The sequence below is a fragment of the Chrysochloris asiatica genome, unplaced genomic scaffold (genome assembly GCF_000296735.1).
Source record: "Chrysochloris asiatica unplaced genomic scaffold, ChrAsi1.0 scaffold00030, whole genome shotgun sequence".
Taxonomy (NCBI): domain Eukaryota; kingdom Metazoa; phylum Chordata; class Mammalia; order Afrosoricida; family Chrysochloridae; genus Chrysochloris; species Chrysochloris asiatica.
The window spans coordinates 17,957,789-17,978,240 of record NW_006408548.1 but is presented as its reverse complement, the minus strand read 5'-3'; the positions used below and the strand labels follow the sequence as shown (position 1 = coordinate 17,978,240).

General features: G+C 41.0%; 1 protein-coding gene across 1 annotated transcript in view; it reads right to left on the bottom strand.

The window, feature by feature from the left end:
• Positions 1 to 9,971, bottom strand: part of THRB (thyroid hormone receptor, beta) — a 549,876-nt gene extending 539,905 nt beyond the window's left edge. Inside the window, exon 1 of the mRNA XM_006851626.1 lies at positions 9,857 to 9,971. The gene's annotated coding sequence lies outside the window, so the exon portion shown is untranslated. The remainder of the gene's footprint in view (positions 1 to 9,856) is intronic.
• Between the last annotated feature and the right edge of the window lie 10,481 nt (positions 9,972 to 20,452).

Below are 20,452 nucleotides of genomic sequence, written 5' to 3'. Positions count from 1 at the left end.
CAACAACAACAACTTATCAATTCATTTTCCCCTCCTCATGCTTCATTTTGATCATTAAACTTTACAAAAATGTCTATTTGTTAGAAAGTCAACACTAATGTAAACACTGAATCTCAACACAATAGTCTACATGAGGTTTTCTGCTCCTGTAAAGATTTACAGCCTTGGAAAACCCACACAGGGTCGCTATGTGTTGGAACCGACTCGATGGCAAAACCACCATCCACCGCCACTCTTCCCCTTCTTGAAAATTCATAATGCACATGAGCATAACAAAGGCTTTGAAAATTCTTGTATTAAGTTTCTAGAACTCAAAAACTTCCAAACATAATTAACCATAGAGTAAATAAGCAGACAGTAAAATAAGTAAAAAAATAAAACAAGGATCTTTAAACATATAAAGGTGTACGTACAAGGAACTGAGATGCACTGAAAATGTGACAGGATTTGAAGCTGAGGGTATCAGCATTACTGTGGCATTTCTCACCATGATTTGGAAGCTGGTCTGAGAATCACAGCCGAAGGCAGAGACAAGTGGTGCTTTTTTCAATGTATGTGAGAACATGACACACACTTATCACAGATGCAAATTTTGCATGTGCAGACATGTGAGTTGGTGAGACATTTATGCCTGTGGAGGACAGTGTGAAAAAGATGACCAAGCCCCAGGAATGTCACTATCATTATCAGCAACCATTACAAGTTGAACACTTACGTTATGCAGACATTGTGAAAATCTGGGAAAACAAAGTCCTAAAAATACACAAATAATAAAGGCTAGCACATCTGAACCATCTTGAGAACCACTGAATAACATATATCATGAAAGTCAGAATACTTAGTGGGTTCCAAAGTATCATGAACATAAATTATACCGGGAAAACCATGAGTCTCTTTTTAACTCTCTTCATCACAAACATTCTGGAGCCTACACAAGAGCCCGGTTAAGTGCATTTTCCAAATAAAAAGTACACAGGTGTTGTCAATTCTGATTACATTGCCCATGCATTTGCTCCAATAAGCTTACAACGCATGACTTTTTTTTTTAAAGTTTTTCACGTGAATTGAGTGATAGTTTATATGGGAGCACGTCAGTTTTACACTCATTGTTTCACTGCATTGATTAAAATCTCCTCTGTGCATCATCATTCAACAGTATTTGCTTCTCTTCCCTCAGCTTTTGGGGGGTTTATTTGGGGTAGGGGGATATACACAAAAACACTCAGCAATATATAATCATTTAAACAACTAAAGGGCACATTCTGCAAGACTGTCTCCTGGCCACCAGCACCTGGCCGCCAGCACACAGCCTTTCTCTTTCCATGCATCTAGAGTCCTCTGCTGCTCTATTTTTCCATGCCCTTATCTCTGTCTCCATCTGTAGTGTAGCTGCTTCTCTGGATAAAGTCCCACATTCTGCTCAGGCTCCTCTCTCTCTCAATGGTCTGAGGGTCCTCTGTTTCAGGACTGTAAGATTAACTACTCCTCTCTTTTTGTTACAAAATGTCGACCTTTACAATTGTGACAGTCACAATTAGTCATGATAACAATTACACACTATTGAATAAGAATTTTATCCCCATCTTTTTTCACCAGACCCAGCTAGACAAGATGAAAACTATTCAGTGGAGATTCTACCTTCCCCCGCAAACTCTGAAACTAAACTCTCACTTGAAAACCTGTAAGCCAGTCACTTCGTACCTTTCTAGCCACCCCCACCCCCCCCCATTTTAGGTAGCAAATGTCTAAGTTGCCTGTCCCTAACAACCCTATATACAGAGGGGATAGGATTGATCCTTAATGTAAATGAAGACTCCTTCCCTCTCAGTTGGTATTTCAAACTACAATATCCATAAATATAGGTCAAGTTAATCAAGTTGTAGCAATTTACACTTGCTTCCTTTATCAAAAAAAAAAAATTTTTTTTTTAAATCTTCCTCTAGTTGATTTCTGATCATCAAGCCATACAAACTAGGTCTAGTGACATGACTTCTTGAATAAATTCCTAAATTCCTGATCACGGAAGAGAAACCAGGATTCCCTTGTTGTTATCGTTAAGTGCTGTGGAGTTGGTTCCAACTCATAGTGACCCAGTACAGGGTTTCCGAGGCTATAAATCTTTACGGGAGCAGAAAGCCTCATCTTTCTCCCGCGGAACAGCTGGTAGTTTCTAACTGCTGACCTTGCAGCTCGCAGCCCGATTGGTAACATTCCCTGGAAGGCCGTTTTTCAGAGCCAGGAAGTCAAATGAACAGCCTTATTCTGATCAATTCTTTCCTATTTATATGTGTTCTACCTACAGGACACCTAGGAGCCCTGGGAGCATAGTGAATTAAGAGCTAGGCTGCTAACTGCAAGTTCAGCAGTTCAACTGTATCAGATGTTCTGCAGGGAAAAGATGAGGCTTTCTGCTCCTGTAAAGATTTACAGCCTCGGAAACCTTATATATGACACTATGAGTCAGAATCAACTCGATAACACATAACCAACAAACCAACCATCTACAGTACAGGGGCAAAAAAAAATCTATCAATGTATCAAAGTCGGTTTGAACCACAAGGACAGTGGTTCAAACTCATTAGCTATTCCTCGGAAATGCTACAAAAGGTCATTATGAGTCAGTACTGACTTAGTGACACTTAACTGTCTGTCTATCAATCTATCTATACGTTGTTGCTGTTGTTAGGTGCCATCAAGTCAGCTCTGACTCATAGCAAGCCTGTATGAGGTTTCTGAGGAGCATCTGGTGGGTTTGAAATCACTGACCTTTCGGTTAGAAGTCCTGTGCTTACACTACAACGCCACACCAGGACTCTATACATATCTAGATTGTTGTTGTGATTAAGTGCCTTGGAGTCATTTTTGGGAAAATTTCATTTCAAGTGTTATTAGAAACCCTACACAGGGTTGCTATGGGTCAGGACTGACTCGAAGGCACTTAACCACAACAACAATCTAGATATGTATAGAGTCTAGATATGTATAGAGAGAGTCCGGGTGTGGTGCATTAAGCCACAGCACCACACCAGGACTCTCTATATATATCTTTATATCTATATCTACAGAGAGAGAAAGATGGAGAACAGGTAGTGTAGGATATCAATGAATTGCTAACCACACGTAGGAGATTGAAACCCACTATTGGCACTTCAGAAACCCTATACAGTGTTGCTATGAGTCGGAACCGACTCAAAGACACTTAATAACAACAACATGTCATATATTTGTAATTAAGAGCAAATGTGAGCCATTTTTAAAAGCAGAACTAGAGAAAATAAAAATTAGAATAACAACATCCAGGTCAACAAGATAAAATAAAGCTCAGGCATGCAGTTCCGAAGCTCCCTCAAACTAACAAGCTGGACCATGAATTTGTCTTTTGGTTTCTGTCCTTCAAACATTTCTCCATAAGCATCATTTCATTTTGATAAGCAATGTCCAGAAGACACAGTTTAAGATTATATTTTCTGACAAAAGCTTCAAAACGCAGGTATTCTGTGTTGTTAAGAACAGATCCTCATATTGTAGGAAAATGTGTCTAAGGCAAGAATGATGGGCACTCCTATGAAACATGTCCAAATCCATTAAAACATCTCCTAGGAAGCATCTTGTTAACAATGTTTGACTGCCTTGGTGGAAGATTGCAATGTGCTTCCTCAGAGAGTCAAAGTTTCTCTTGATTTATTTAGAAAAGATACCTAAACTCATGGTGGAGCTCAGTTTCCCGTTCAATAAAAATAGTACTGCACAGAAGAGCTTCCAGTACATAAAGTCTCCAAAGTCCTGTAAAATTAGGGCAGTATGGACCAAATAACATTAGCATTGAACGTAGATTATTATTCTAGCTCTCCGTTGGCCACATTCCTGAAAGTAGTGCATGGAAATACATTACAGCAATTTGCATACTTTTTTTCTCAACTTGCTTAAATGCCACAATTGACTTAACAAATTTGGGGAGTCATGGTGGAGAGTGAACATCATCCATCTAACTGTATTCTACCACATACCATTTTGTTGTTGTTGTTAAGTGCCACTGAGTCACTTCCGTCTCATAGTGACCCTGCCTAGGGTTTCTGAGGAGCGACAAGTGAATTTGAACCACCAACCTTGTGGTTCAAACCAGCTTTGCAGTCCAGTGGATTATCCCATAGCACCACACCAGGACTCCATTTGGATACCAAAATAATCCTGAGCAGAACCCTCTAAAATTTACACTAAACAATAGCCTCTTACAGAAACCACAAATTAATAACTTCCTCAAACTTCAAGTGACTTTATTTCATTGTTGTTGTTAAGTGCTGTTGAGTCAATTCTAACCCATAGCGATCCTGTATAGGGTTTCCAAGGAGTAGCTGGTGAGCTTGTACCACCGATCTTGTGGTTGAAAGCGACTTTGCAATCGTTCCCTGGAGACCATTTAAGAATCCCTTTTTCTTAATATATGCAGAATATTTCATAGTCCACTGGGCTGCACCCAGGCACATGTTAGGTACATAAATCATCAGAAGGACATAAAATAAATCAAGGAGTTTATCTGCCACCTACAGTTGAACGAGTTGGAATGCTAAGGCAAGCCTTCCTAGCAAAACAGTCAGCTGTGATATGGACATATAATGAAACCCAAACATTTATACTAGGCAAAACCAAGTCAGAAAATGACACTTAATACCATCATCAGAAGATTAAAAAAAATTATCACTCCTTCTCCCCTTTCCATGCGTTCTTCCAACAAGCATTTCCCTATGCCAATCTCTCAAGACCTTTGCTAGGTGCTGGGTATTTAAGGAAGAATAAACTCACAGGCCTTCATCATAATTTAGTAGTGGGGGTCTAGGGGGTGGTGGTGGCAAATGAAAACAAATGCATTGCCCTGCAGTGTGATCAGAACTACTTAGAGGAAAGAGTAAATCCTCAGGGAAGCCTGATCAGAGCCACAGGGTTGTTTTCAAGTTCTTTGCTGTTCTGACCTCTCAGATTGCTCCAGTCAAAAGCTTGGCTGAGATGCTGGATATTTGAGAAAGTTAGTCTAAAGAACATGTTAACTATTTACTCCTCTAAATTTTCTGAGCTGTTTCTGAATCGGGAAGATGGCCAAAATCACCATGGTTAGACTATGGTAGCTCAGAGCCTCAAAGATAAAACTCATACTGGATAACTTTTCATCATAACAGCCATCTGCAATTTTTTCCCTAAAGGGTTGGTACAAGACATGGCCATAAAAAGAGACTAACCTCATTTTTCTGTAAAATTGAAATTTAAGAACTGATTGCATATGCTATATGAGAATCTATAGGGTATGTCTCCCAATTTAATCCCAGGACATTTTTATTCTAATAATATTGAATAATATTGAGCTCTGTAGCGTAATGGTAACAAATCAAGCTGCTAACCTCAGGGTCAGCAGTTCGAAACTACTAGCTGTTCTGTGGGAGAAAGATGAGGCTTTCTGCTCCCGTAAAGGTTTACAACCTCGGAAACCCTGTACAGGGTCGCTACGAGTCGGAGAGTCGGAAGCGACTCCACGGCACATTAACAACAACAACAATACTGATTACATATTTGCTATCAGGAACCACCTGGTAGGTTACAAGTTGGGCTGCAAAACCCAAGGTCAGCAGTTCGAATCTACTAGCAGCTCCTTGGGAAAAAGATGAGACTGTCTGCTCCCATATATTTACAGTTTCAGAAACCCTACACAGAGTCAGTATGAGTTGGAATTGACTCCATGGCACATAACCACCAACAACAACCACAGAAAGCCGTCTACATATGTTATTTGATCTTTCCTTATAACTTTGATGCATACCACATACCTCCTACCCTCAGATCCCCTTTTTAACTTCTAAGAAACTCAGAGTTAAATTAAATATTCAAAAGGAGTATAAACACTTGGGATTTTGTTTAATTATCTTCCTCTCCCCTGTAAGATTCTGATCTTTCTTCCCCTTACATTTTTGACAAATTATCATGTGGGTTTTTACTATGCTCTTAACTCAGAAGCATTTCTTAAAGTCAATATTCTATAAAGAAAAACAAAGTCCCACAGTCATAAAACATAATTTCCTTTTACTCCCAATTGGCAAGTGTTTCCATAAATAACTAATTTGAAGATGACTCCCTTGGGTATTTCACACCCTGGTCACTTGAAAACCCCGGATAATGCAATTTTCCCCACAGTCATATAGTTCAGAATCTATTTATATGATAGTTCAAAGAGACAAAAGAGGAAAGAGGTTGATTGACTGAATTTAACATTTGGTAACACGACCAGGCCATTTCCAAATCTATTACTAAGGGCTCTTTCTTATCATATATTAGATCATGACAGTTCCATGTTTGTCCCTCCTTAAATGCTACTTTTAGAGTGCCAACAATATCAACACACTGCCCCTTGGTCTTGTTGGGGCTGTCAGGGCAATGAGCACTGTTGGAACCTGCTAAGTGAGAAGGTATTGCTGTCACCCACTGATGACTGTGCCCTGGAATTTCACTCTTAGCACTGACAATACCTCTGGAACTCATAAAAAGCCTGCTGAAACCCAGGAAGCTAAAGGTTAATGTCTTCAGGGAATCAAGGTAAAGTGTAAGACAAACTGTAGCTGAGGATATCTTGTATGTACTAAAAGGCAAAAGCCCCCAAGAGGAACTCACAGAAATATCTCTCTGCATTGTCACCACACAGAATTGGGGTGGGGGATGGGGAAGGCAGATTTCATCTTAAAAAAAAAAATTGTAAGATAAAGCTAGTACCATTTCTACACGGACACACATTGTTGTTAAGTGCCGCTGAGTCAGTTCCAACCCATAGCGACCCTGTATGGGGTTTCTAAGGAGCAGCTGAGGAGCTTGAACAGCCAACCTTGCATACCAAACCGATTTTGCAGCCCTGTGCATTAACCCACAGTGCCACACCAGGACATTTGTTATACACAATTGGCATTCATCTAGACTACTTAGGTATTTTGGGGAACACTGAACACAACCATTCATTTATTTAGCATTTACCTGGCACTTACTGTGTGCCAAACCTGAGGGGCTTTTAAAAGTTTGTGGAAAATTCCATTATCCTTTGGAAGCCTCCTTGTAGGATTCTAGACTTTGGAGACTGATGAGTGAGAGCCCTGCTTTCATGAAGTTTACGTAGATAAGGAAGACAGTTAACCAACTAATAAACATAAATTTTATGAATAAGAAGGAATGAAAATAAAGCCAGCAAAGGAAAAAGAGGAAGGAAAAGCATTTGATGGTTATGAGATAAGAATGGTTATGGCCTTGGCTTCTGTAATCAGGGAAGTTGTTGTTGTTAAGTGCTGTCCAGTCGGTTCTGACTCATAGTGATACTATATAGGGTTTCCAAGGAACAGCTCGTGAGTTTGAACCATCTACCTTGCAATTCAAACAGACCTTCTGGTCAAGTGCTTATCCACACCAGGACGTCCATCAAGGAAAGAATTTCTAAAAAGTGACACATAATCCTACACTAGAATGACAAGGGGCTAAAGAAAGCATGAGAATCCTTACTCTGATTCCACCAAAAAGATGAGCTTACCAAAAACAAACAAACAAAAAAAACACACTTTTTAAAGTATGCAACATATTCAGATAATCGCAAAAAAACAAGGGAAAGAAATGAACGTACAACATTCTTTTCTCTTAAGGGGATTTTAGGAAATCACCTTTTCCCAAAGATACCAGTTTAAAGGCAGTTGTTTTCATTCATCTCTACTTATAGCAGAATGTATGATAAAGAAGGGAAAACGGAGGAAGAACAATATTTATTCCTCTTATCATGTAAGTTACTTTATATAGCAATATTCCAATGTCAACAGAATTAGCCATATGTATTGTAATGTCAATAGGAATTGCTTTAAAAAAAATTCTGTGGCTATATTCAATGTACCATACTTTCACTCACTGTAAAATAAATCCAAATTGTACTTACTAGTGGTCTCATTTCAATATACAACAAGCCTTTGAAATTCATTAAAAATAAGTTTTGTTGGTATCTGTTTAATATGCACAAACAATAAATTGTCATTTGTTCTCCAATATCTTCACAAGTAATCTAGTAATATAGACGATATCGTATATTATTTGCCAAACAAGTATTTACTGTTGAATTTCTGTTAAAATTAATAAAAACACTTAGCCAATTGACATGACATTTACCTAAAAACATTTCAATGAAACACCTTTTTTGTGTGAACTTTCCTAGTTCCTGCCTTCTTTCAGAACAGAAAGAGAGGTAAGCAGCAATGAGATAAGAAGTAGATCATTATTCACAATGAAGATTTAGAATGAATCCTGAAAAGTTTTTACTGAAACACAATTTAATTCCTTTGTAGGGTATACTATATATTATTACAAAGTAAAAATGTATACTAAACTCAGATCAGATAATGTAAAGTTATTGCCCAACAGATCTACATTACCTAACATATGTATCATTATAAAAATTGCTAGACTCTGATATTAAGGCACTGCCCAAGGCATTCTCAATATTTTGTACTTGAAAGCAGGTTTTCAAAACTGAATTTCACTAGCACCCTAACCAATAAGGTGTTAAGAGGAAGAATGTATTTCAAATGTATTTAATTTGTAGTGCTTAATGTACAAATTCTAAATTTGTGTCAAGAAAAGAGGCTGGAGAGTCTGAACCTGAGCAGGTAAACCGCTGATACACTTCATAAACTGCCATGCTTCTAGATCTTTCCTTTAAATATTTGGGAAAATTTATACATTTAACATAAAAACTCACCCCATTTCCTTCCCCTCCTCCTAAAAACAAATCAGAAGACTTAAGAATTGGCACTAATAATCTTACAGTTGTTACTAGAAAATCCTCCTCCAAATTGTAGCTAAGAAGGTCAAAATCCACAAAGAATAAAAACCCAAAGGATGGTGTGAGGGGTGCACAGCTGGTACAACTCCTGGAATCACAACAAACTCACAGGGGGCGACCCACAGGAGGATGCTATCAACAGCAGCAAAGTGAAGCAGCGGAACCTAGTTGTCCAGTGCCAGAGACCCTATAGAACAGAGCAAAACTGCCTCATAGGGTTTCCAAGGCTGCAAATCTTTCCCGAAGCAGACTACCGCATCTTTTTGCTGAAGGACAACAGCTGGTTGGTTTGAACCACCGTTAGCAAGCAACCAAGCACTAAACCACTGCGCCACCAGGGCTGCTAGCAGGACCTAGGGGAATAACGAAATAGCCACCTATTCCCCAAAGGAGGCGGGGAGAAGCCGAGTCGCCAGGCACTGGCAACAGCGCACGCCAACATTCAGGATAATTCTCCTTTCCAAACCCGGAGTTCCGGAGCAGGAGGAAAAAGGGGGATGGGGAACCCACAATTCCTTTAAACCTCCCACCCCCCTGAGCGCCTGCCAACCTTTTCCGAACCCCCGTGTCACACAACTTCCTCATCATGGAAACTTCCACTCGGTTCTGCGCTGAGGATGCCAAACTCCATTTCACAAGGAGCCTGTCAACAGCTGGGCTTAGGGTTTGAGGGACAGAGCTGCTGCGATTGGAGGGGGCCCCAGAGCCAGAGCCACCCAGCTCCACCACTGCCCACGCCGTGGCTCCCTGACTGCCGGCGCTGTGCCCAGGCACGAGAGGGCACCTTCTCCCAGACCCCAGGGGCAGAAACCCCGCAAAGACAGGTAATAAGGAGGTTGACAACCCACCCACTCACCCACGCCGCCCTCGCAGGGCTAAGCCTCCCTGCCTATACCCCTTCAGGTTTCTGCGACAACCCGGGCTCCACCACCACCCGCCCACCCTCTGGACACTAGAGATAGTCACCCCTTCCTCCTCCCCTTCCCCCTCCGCGCGATCCGCTCGCCAAATTACCGGTGCCCTCGAGCCGGCTGAGTTGAGCTCCCCTGACCGGGAAAGGCAACCTGCAAGCGCTTGCCCCGAGTCCCGGGAGCAGAAGGTCTCCTTTCCAAGCACACTCACATTATTCATGCAAAGTTAATCCCCGCCGCGTCACGGCCTCCCGCCCGAGGATGTGCGCCTTCCTTGGCCAAGCCCCGCAGTCTCCACCCTCCTCCGCCCCCTCCTCGCGGCGGCGGGGTCTCGGGGAGCGCAGGCGACGGGGCGTCGCGCGAGTCCTGCAAAATGTCAACTCCTTGGGCAAAGAGAGGCGGCCGCAGCCAGGGCCGCGCCGGCCCTCCCTGGCCACTTCACTTTTATTGGCGTAGGAACCGAGTGTGGCCCGGGAACTGGATTCCCCGCCTCCCGCGCCCCCAGCGCACCCAGCCCGCCCCGGCCGGCTCTCCGGGTGCTGCTTTACTCCGGGCCCGGGGCACGCCGCGTCTACGAACCGGTGATTAGGTTTCCCCTCCGGCTCTCCTGGCGGACCGACTCGCACAGTGGTGGCGACGGCCAAAAGCAGGCAAACCCGGCTCCGCCAGGGGCGCAGCAAGGAAATGGCCTCCTGGCTGCACACCCCGCCGCCGCCGCAGCCGCCCGGGCCGCCCAGCCGGCCCACCTAACCAGCACTCGCCGCTCTCGGCCCGGTTCAGGTCCCACATTTGTATACACCCACCACGCCCAGTTTGACAACAACTACCCCTTGGCCTACGCCAACACCACCCTCGGCTTGTCGCCTCCGCACCTGCCTCCCCAGGTGCAGGCATCCCCCTTCTCTCTATCCAGACCGTGACCCCCACCAGCCTTGCCCTGCCAGGGGTGAAGACGTTACTATGGATTCGATGGCAGTGTGTCCACCCACCCGACTGCCTGGCGCACGGGCGCTTGGGTTTGGGCATCATTCCTGTAGTTAAGGAAGAAGGAATAGGGGGCGAAGGGACAGACCCCAGGAGCCCGGTGCGGCCCATGCCGCCGCGCTCCGCCCTTCTCAGTCAAACCACTTGTGGTGCGTGTTGGGCAGACTCTATGCTTTGGTTCCTCCAGAGGCCTCCTGCAGTTTGGCAGTTTCCTTACTATCACCAAAATCCCGGGAATGGAAGTTTGGGACATTACCTGTCTTTCCCTTATGGGGGACACTCCTCTTCCACCCCCGACCCTGCCTCCACTATAAATACTCTGGAGAGGTGTGTACAGGGTTGAAACATGTAACTCCATAAATTCAAGAAGAGTGCTCCATTGACTAGTCTTTGACCTGTAAAAGTACAAAATACCGTATGACAAAAACGATTTCATCTTCTTGAGGAGAACTGTTCACAATATTATGGATTTCTAAAATGTCCACCATTTTAAATTCTGCTGACGTAGTGCGGTTACGTGTTGGGGATAAGTGTTGGGCAGCCCACCAATTGCTCTGCAGGTAAAAGATAAGCAGTCTGTCCCCGTACATATATATTTACAGTCTCAGAAATCCCCATACATATATATTTACAGTCTCAGAAATCCTATGGGGCAGTTCTACTCTATCCTACATGATCGCTATTAGTCTGAATCTACTCCTCAGCTGTGGGATTTTGTGTTTTTCAAGTCCTGAAGGCTAAGGGTTCAGGTTGAAAGAAAATAAGAAACAGGTAACTGTGGTGGGGACTAGAAAGATACTTGGAAAATTACCAAGTCCCCAAAGCCAAAATGTAGTTGACAGAAAGCTATAGTTGCAATAAAACTACTTTGACAAAAGAACACAATTATTTTCTTATGGACAATACTAAAATAATTTTGATGTAATTATTTGGTATATGCATTTATTCAGATAAAACACAATGTAATAGAATTATGACAGTTTGTATTGTCAACTGTCTGAACAATGTATATTCATTTATTTATTAGCAGGTCTTCTAGATTTCTGGTCAGTGACGTTTCTTCCTTATTCCAGCTTCTTGTTGTTGTCTCACAGAAAGGGGTGACATGCCACCACCCCTGCGGACAAAATTAATCACCACAACTGTCTGGAATTGGAAGCTGTTCCCTGTGCCTGGATATGAGGTGTTTCAGCATGCTTCAAGAGTGAAAGTTGCATGTCCCAACACTCCCCAGAGAGAGGGGCCTCAACCCTCAGCCTCTATTGACCTCATTTCCACTTGGCATTTGTTGATGATAAACCTGTGCGTTGTTTGTTCTTCACTTGCAATAAGACTGCACTAGAGAACTTTCAAGTTACTGTAACTGGAGAGAATTTGTTCTTCTTTGCAGTGAAGTTCCTGGGCTTTGCTCCAAAGCTGCCCTGGGATGTTTTGGTAGGTTAGGAGAAACACTGTGGAGTCTGCATCACTTGTTCCAAACATGCAGTTCCCTGGTGGCTAGATGTGGGTGAAAATTTTGGACAGTGAAGAAAACAGCCTGGCTGAGGTAAGTTGCAAGGATTGACAGGCAGGTCTTTGCAGGGGTACAGACCCTGGTAAACAACTGATTCTATTATTATTATATAATAAGGGAAAATTAAAGGTAAGGAAACATGCAAATCTTGTCACAAGGTAGATGAATAAGCCATAAATCCTGCTGGATTTTTTTTTTTTTTTTTAAACTTTGTTCTTTACTTGAGTATAACTTGCAGCTAACTTCTTTCTTAAAAGGAAACATCATACAGAGAAGAAATTTTAATGAACACTGTTGCTTCCCTTTGTTCAAATGGCTTTGTCTTTGTGATCACATTTTGTCTGAAAACTTTTGAAATAAAAAAACTAAATTAAAACATTAAATAAATAATGTGGCATTTTTCAAGCAATTCAAGGACTATGATTATAACAATATTATATAACAATGGGGGAGGACAATTTTAATGCATTGTTATTAAAACAACATGAACAACTAGAATTCCATTTGAATTGGCCCTGCGAGGGCAATCTTACAGGCAGCATGATGATAAAGAAGGGTTACCAACAGAACATGGTATTTATTTTTCTGGTTTTACACAACAGGGGATCATGGAGGAGAATTTCCTGGGGTCTTGATTGAAGGCAGGAAATATTATACACATTTAAAGCGCATGATCCTGTGACCCAATCCAACTGACTGTAGAGGGAGCACAAGGCTGTGTTCATAACCTGTGCTCACATTCCACCTAACCCCTTGTTATAGATTGAACTGGGTTTCCCCCAAATAGGTGTCTGAAATCCCAACCCCTTTACCTGGGGTTACAATCCCATTTGGGAATGGATTTTATCTGTCATGATACTGAGGCAGCATTACTGTTGGATGTGTCCAACTCTTTTAAGTATAATGGAGCAGATTAGACAAGGAAGCAAGCAAACCAAGCTGAAGGAAGACAGATGCCACTCCAAAGAAGCAGAAAAGAAACAACCCAGAGTTGACACAGAGAGAAAGTCTTCCCCTAGAGCTGTTGCTGTTATTAAGTGCCATCAAGTCATTTCTGACTCATAGTGACCATGTCTAGGGTTTCCAAGGAGTGGCTAGTGAGTTGGAACCGCTAACCTTGTGGTCCAGTGCTTTATCTAGTAATGCTACACCTGGAGACTTCTAGCCTTCTAAATTGTGAGATTGGAGTCCTGGGGTGACGCTGTGGGTTAATGTACTGGATTGCAAAGTTGGTTTGAACTGCAATGTTGGTGGTTCATGCTCACCAACCACTCTTCAGAAACCCTATACAGGGTTGCTATGGGTCAGAACCAACTTGAAGACACTTAACAACAACAACACACTGAGATTTGGGAATTATGATGTAGCATCTGCTTCCATAAAGATTTACAGCTTTGGAAACTTCCTGGAGCAGTTCTTCTCTGTTGTACAGGGTCACTGTGAGTTGGAATTTACTCATGGCAAGAGATTAAAATGTGGGAAAGAGACAATGGTGGCACAGTGCTAAGTACTCACTGCTAACCAAAAGGTCAGAGGTTCAAAAGTCACTGGTTGCTTCCAGGGAGAAAGAGGCAGCAATCTACTTTCATAAAGGGCACAGCTTTAGAAGCTCTAAGTAATAGTTTTACTGTGTCCCATAGGGTTTCTTTTGGATGTAATCATCTCAATGGCATACAACAACAAACTGTAAGACAATAAATTTGTTAAAACCACCTACTGTGGTACTTCTGTTATAGCAGCTCGACGTAAACCATTATCCTTAATCATCTGCATCCATGAGTTTCAATCTGGTGATTCAGTTCCACGAAGCAATTCATTCATATGAGGGGACAACAAAGGTTCGTGAAAAAATTAAATTTAAAAGACAGTGGAAATTTTCCATGAACTTTTTGAAGTTCTCTCATATATTCAGTCATTCAACAACTACTGGAGTCCAAAAACAAATGAAACATAGAACCCAAAAGGGTTATAATGTGGCGCTGTGGGTGAATGCACGAGACTGTAAAGCCATTTGAACTGCAAGGCCAGCGGTTCAAGCTCACCAGCTGCTCCTAGGAAACTCTATACAGGGTCGTTATGGGTTGGAATTGACTCAACAGCACTTAACAACAAGTAGATCAAGTTGTGCAAGTATAGGGTTAGAGCCTGTCTTTTAAAAATATTTGCATAATTATGCATTGCTATCCATTTTTCTCTTTTTTAATTGACGTCTTTCTCCAGGGAATGATACCGCCTAACAACATGCCCAAAAGTTCAAAAGACGAAGTTTCCCCATCTTCTCTAAGGAGCACTCTGGCTGAACTTCTAAAACAGATTTGTTTGTTATTCTGGCAGTCCGTGGTACTTTTAATATTCTTCTCCAATACCATAATTCAAATGCATCGATTCCTCTAAGGTCTTCCTTATTCATTATCCAACTTTCACATGCCTATGAGGCAATTGAAAATACCATGGCTTAGGTCAGGCACACCTTAATCCTCAAACTGACATCTTTGATCTTTAATATTTTAAAGAGGTGTTTTTCAGCGGATTTGCCTATACAATGTATCCTATAATTTCGTGACTGTTGCTTCCATGAATGCTCATTATGTACCCAAATAAAATGAAATCTTTCACAACTTCAATTTATTCTGTTTATCATGGCATTGATAGATCCAGTTGTGAGGACTTTTGTTTTGTTTACAATGAAATGCAGTCCAGACTGAAGGCTGTGGTCTTTGATATTTATCAGTAAGTATTTCAAGTCTTCTTCACTTCCAGCAAGGAAAACTGTGTTATCCACTTATCACAAGTTGTTAAAGAGTCTTCTTCCAATTCTGATGCCACATTCTTCTTCATATAATTCAGTTTCTCAGATTATTTGCTCCGCATACAAACTGAGTATGGTCAAAGGATACAACCCTTTCCTGCTTTTAAACCATTCAGTATTCCCTGGTTCTGTTCTAACTACTGCCTCTTGGTCTATGTACAGGTTCCTTATGAGCACAATTAAGTGTTCTGGAATACCCATTCTTTTCAATATCATCCATAGTTTGTTATGATCCACACAGTTAAAAATCTTTACACAGTCAAGACAACACAAATAAGCATCGTTCTGGTATTCTCTGCTTTCAACTAATATCCATCTGACTACAACAATGAAATCCCTCATTCCACATCCTCTTCTGAATCTGACTTGAATTTCTGGAAGCTCCCTGTCAATGCATTATTGCAATATTTTGTATTATCTTTTGCAAAATTTTACTTGCATGTGATATTAATGATACTGTTCAATGCTTTCTGCATTCCACTGGGTCGCCTTTATTTGGAATGGGCACAAATATGAATCTCTTCCAATTGGTTGGCTAGGTAGTTGTCTTCCAAATTTCTTGGCAAAGATGAGTGAATGCCTCCAGTACTGCATCAGTTTGTTGAAATATTTCAATTTGTATTCAGTCAATTCCTGGACCTTGTTTTTTTGCCAATGCCTTCAGCGCAGCTTGTACTTCTTCCTTCAGTACCATTGGTTCTTGATCATATGCCATCTCTTGAAATGGTTAAGCATTGACCAATTCTTTTTTGTACAGTGACTCTGAGTATTCCTTCTGTCTTCTTTTGATGCTTCCTGCATCATTCAGTATTTTACTCAGTGTTGTTGTTAAGTGCTGTCAACTTGGTTCTGACTTACAGCGACCTGTATAAAGTTTCTAAGCAGCAGCTGGTTAGTTTGAACTGCCAGCCTTGTGGTTCAAACTGACCTTGCAGTCCACTGCTTTATCCCACAGCACCACGCCAGGACTCCTTCAATATTTCAACTAGAGGCTTGAATTATTTTCTTCAATTCTTTCGGTTTGAGAAATGCTGAATGTGTTCTGTCCTTTTGGTTTTCTAACTCCAGGCCTTTGCACATTTCATTATAATTCTTGACTTGGTCTTCTCAAGCTGCTCTATGAAATTTTCTATTCAGCTCTTTTACGTCATCATTTCTTCCAGTTGTGTTAGGTTCTTTATGCTCAAGAGCAAGTTTCAGAGTCTCTTCTGACATACATTTTGGCTGTTTCCTTCTTTTTTGTCTTTTTAATGACCTTTTGCTTTTTCTGTATGATGTTATTGATCTCATCCCACAATGCCTCTGATTTTCTGTTATTAGTGTTTAATGTATCAAATCTCTCCTTGAGATGATCTCTAAATTCAGATGGGATATATTTAAGGTCATGTTTTGACTCTCACGGACTTGTAAAAAAATTCTTTAGCTTCAGCCTGAAATAGCATATCAGCAATTGATGGTCTGTTCCACAGTCAGCCCCTGGCCATATTTTGATTCATAATATTGGGCGTTTCTACCGTGTCTTCCCACAGATATAATCCATTTGATTCCTGTATATTCCATCTGGTGTGGTCCAGGTGTCTTTTATTGTTGTTAAATGCCATGGAGTCAGTTCTGACTCATAGCAACCCTGTATAGGGTTTCTGAGGAGCGATGGTGGATTTGAACTTTAACCTTGCAATTAGTAGTCCAGTGCTTATGCTACACCAGGAGTCCATGTGTACAATTGCCTTTAATGTTGTTGAAAAAAAGGTATTTGCAATGACTAAGTCATTGGTCCTGCAAAATTCTATTATGTGATATCCAACATCATTTCTATCAAGTCCAAATCTCCCAACTACTATCCTTCCTCTTTATTTCTAACTTTTGCATTCCAATCACCAGTAACTATTAGTGCATTTTGATTGCATGTTTGATCAATTTCAAACAGAAGAAAATGGTAGAATTCTTTAATTTCATCATTACTGGTTTTAATGGGTCATGAATACATTCTAATCATAGTGATATTAACTGGTCTGTCTTGTAAGTGTATAGATATTATTTTATCACAGACAGCATTGTACTTCAAGATTGATGTACAAAAATATGCTCTTTTTGATGAGGAATGTGAAGCCATTCCTCTTCTGTTCGTAGTTCCTAGCTAACTATATGATTCAAAAGTCAATACCAGTCCTTTTCAGTTCAGTCATGCCTAGAACCTCTATGCATTCCATTTCATTTTTCAAGACTTCTAATTTTCCTAGATCTACTTCATACCGTAGTGGTTACGAATCGGGCTGTGAACCTTAAGGTCAGCGGTTCGAAACTACCAGCCGCTCCACGGGAGAAAGATGAGGCTTTCTACTCCCGTAAAGATTTACACCCTCGAAAACCCTGTACAGGGTCGCTATGGGTTGGAACCGACTCGATGGCACTTAACAACAACAACAACATACTTCATACATTCTACAGCCTTATTATTAATGGATTTTTAAATATCCTTTATTTATATGTATATATTATACTTCTTCTTATTTTGAGTTGTGCACCACCAGCAAATAAAGGTTCTGAAAACTTTTTTCCATTAGAATCTTTAAGGTCAACTCTTCTTTGAAGAAGCAGCTCTTCCCCACTTGTATTTTAAGTGTCTTCCAACCTGAGAGAATCAGCTTTCCTCATTGTATCTGACAATGTTCCAATGTCATTCATAAGGGTTTCAGTGGTCAGCCATTCAGAAATGGTCTGCCTCTCCTTCTTTCTAATCTATCTTAGTCTGAAAGGTGTACTGAATACTGAATCCTATCTACCATGGATAATCCTGGTGGTGGTGGTTATATGCCGTGGAGTCGGTTCCTACTCATAGCGACCCTGTACAGGGTTTCCGAGGCTGTAAATCTGTACAGGAGCAGAAAGCCTCATCTTTCTCCCACGGAACAGCCAGTAGTTTTGAACTGCTGACCTTGTGGTTCGCAGGCTGATTTGCAACCGCTATGCTACCAGAGCTCCTTCTGGGTAATCCTACTGGTATTTAAAATACCAGTGTGACAACTTTCAGTATCAAAGCAACACATAGCCACCACATTATGACAAACTGATACATGAGTGGTGGACAATAAGAATAATATACATTTAAATTGCTATATAAATATATGGAGTCCTGGTGTGGCTCTGTGACTTATTGCGCTGAACTGCAAAGTCAGTTTTAAACCGAAGGTCGGTGATTCAATCTTACCAGTCGCTCCTTGAAAACCCTATTCAACTTCACTATGGGTCGGAACTGACTTGACAGCACTTAACAACAACAAACATGTAAATATAAATTGAGAGACAGCAAAGATAGTCTTGAAGCAGTAAAGGGCATCAGTGAGGTGTCCTGCATAAGGTGGCTGGGTAGAAAAAGTTTGACAGAGGAAAACAACAAAGCTGGAAACATGATTTGTGGGGCCTGGTGAACAATAAAAATCCTAGTTTTCTTATTCAGAAAGCAGAGGGAAAGTGCAACTAAAGGTAGTAAAATACAAAGCTATCTCCTTTTTTTCTTTGTTTTTTCCTTGGATTTGTCATGCTGCTTTTTATTTGCTATTTAATGTCACTCTGAGTAAAGAAAGATGAGGCTTTCTGCTCCTACAAAGAATTAAAGCCCCGGAAACTCGATATAGGGTTGCTATGAATCAGAGCTGATTCCACAGCACTTAACAACAAGAAGTAAAGAAAAGAATTATTAACATGAATTTTACCATTAATTTTTATATTGTAGAATTCCAGTTTTACATGCAATTATAAAAACATTGAAATAACATGAAAATCACTGAAATTATACAATTTATATTTTGTTACACATATATGCATTCTTTTGTTCTTATCAAAATAATGGGAACACAGAACATTTTAGAAACACCTTTGTTTTACTGGTAGTTATGAAGAACTGAAAGGAAAAGGAGCTGGGTTGCCTTATCTTTCCCTTTCCTTCTATGTCATTATTTTCAAAATAAATGGTTAATTGATACAGAGAAGTAATATGAGTAAGAAAGGATATGATTGGGTTCCTTAATTTTTGCCTCATTTCTGCATTCCAAACAAGTTCTGTTTGGAACTAAAGCTTAACCTCTTGAGGTTGTCAGTGTCATGCTTACTCAGGTATAGATGTAATGCATGTAACTTATACTGGATTTGAGTCTCACTGAAATTCCATTCATTGTGGGTCTACTGGAAGTCTGTACATGTGAGGCACTAAGAATGCTACATGTGAGCGAAGTGGTGAAGATCTGCAGTGGACACATATTTTGCATTGTCCTCTGCTCATGGACATGTTCAATGGTCCTACCAGCATCATTTGCAAAAAGCAAGCTTGAATTTAAAGATGATGGTAAAATAACATTATATCAAGAACCAACCCCAGAGTGGAGGGAGCTTCTGACCATGGCTCCTTATGCAACTGTTCTGGTGATAGGAAGCGTATGCTCGAGGTGCAACAGGCTTTCTGGTATGACTGGTTACAGCATGCAGTATATATTATAATTAACATTTATTAGACATATGTTTGAGTTACTATTGTAAGTATTTCAAACATCTTTTATAGTCTGACCAAGAACTCCCTGTTACTGCTGTTAAGTGCTGTTGAGTTGGTTCTGACTCATAGTGACCCTGTATTGTGTTTCTGAGGAGCGGCTGGTGAGTTTGAACTGCCGACAATGCTGTTCAAGTCAGCTCTGCAGTCCAGTGCATTACCCTGGAGTGCCACACCAGTTCTTCAAGAACTCCAGGAAGCAGTATTATTAGGCTCTTCATAATGGGTAAGATCAAATAATTTGCACAGGCTTAGTCCAGGTACAGGTGGCAGAGACTGCACTCTTAATCACCCCAGTATACTGCTATCTGTAGGAAACATCGTCTTAGGGCAAGTCCATTGGATTAGAAAATGTGAGGACGTTCAAGGAGTTATGAGTCATCTCTCTAGCTGCTGTGTAATGGAATGACCAAAAAGGGCTGGGAAAATACCGACTAGATACCTAGAAAATCCTCTAATCACATTACCTTTCCTGTCTTTCAATTGGAGATAGAAGATTTTGAAGGTCCTAGATTCTTGATGTTGTTAGGTGCTACTGAGTTGTTTCCAATCCATAATGATCCTATGTACAACAGAACAAAACAATGCCTGGTCCTCCATCATCCTCACAATTACTCCTATGCTTGAGCCCATTGCTGCTACTGTGCCAATCCATCTGGTTGGTTGTCACCTTCCTTTTTTGTGGATCCTCCACTTTACCAATCATGATTTCCTTCTCCAGGGACAGGACTCTCCTGATAATATGTCCAAAATATGAGAGACAAAGTATGGCCACCTTGGCTTCTAGGCGCATTCTGGTTGCACTTCTTCACAGACAGATTTGTTTGTTCTGGAAGTCCACGGGACCTTT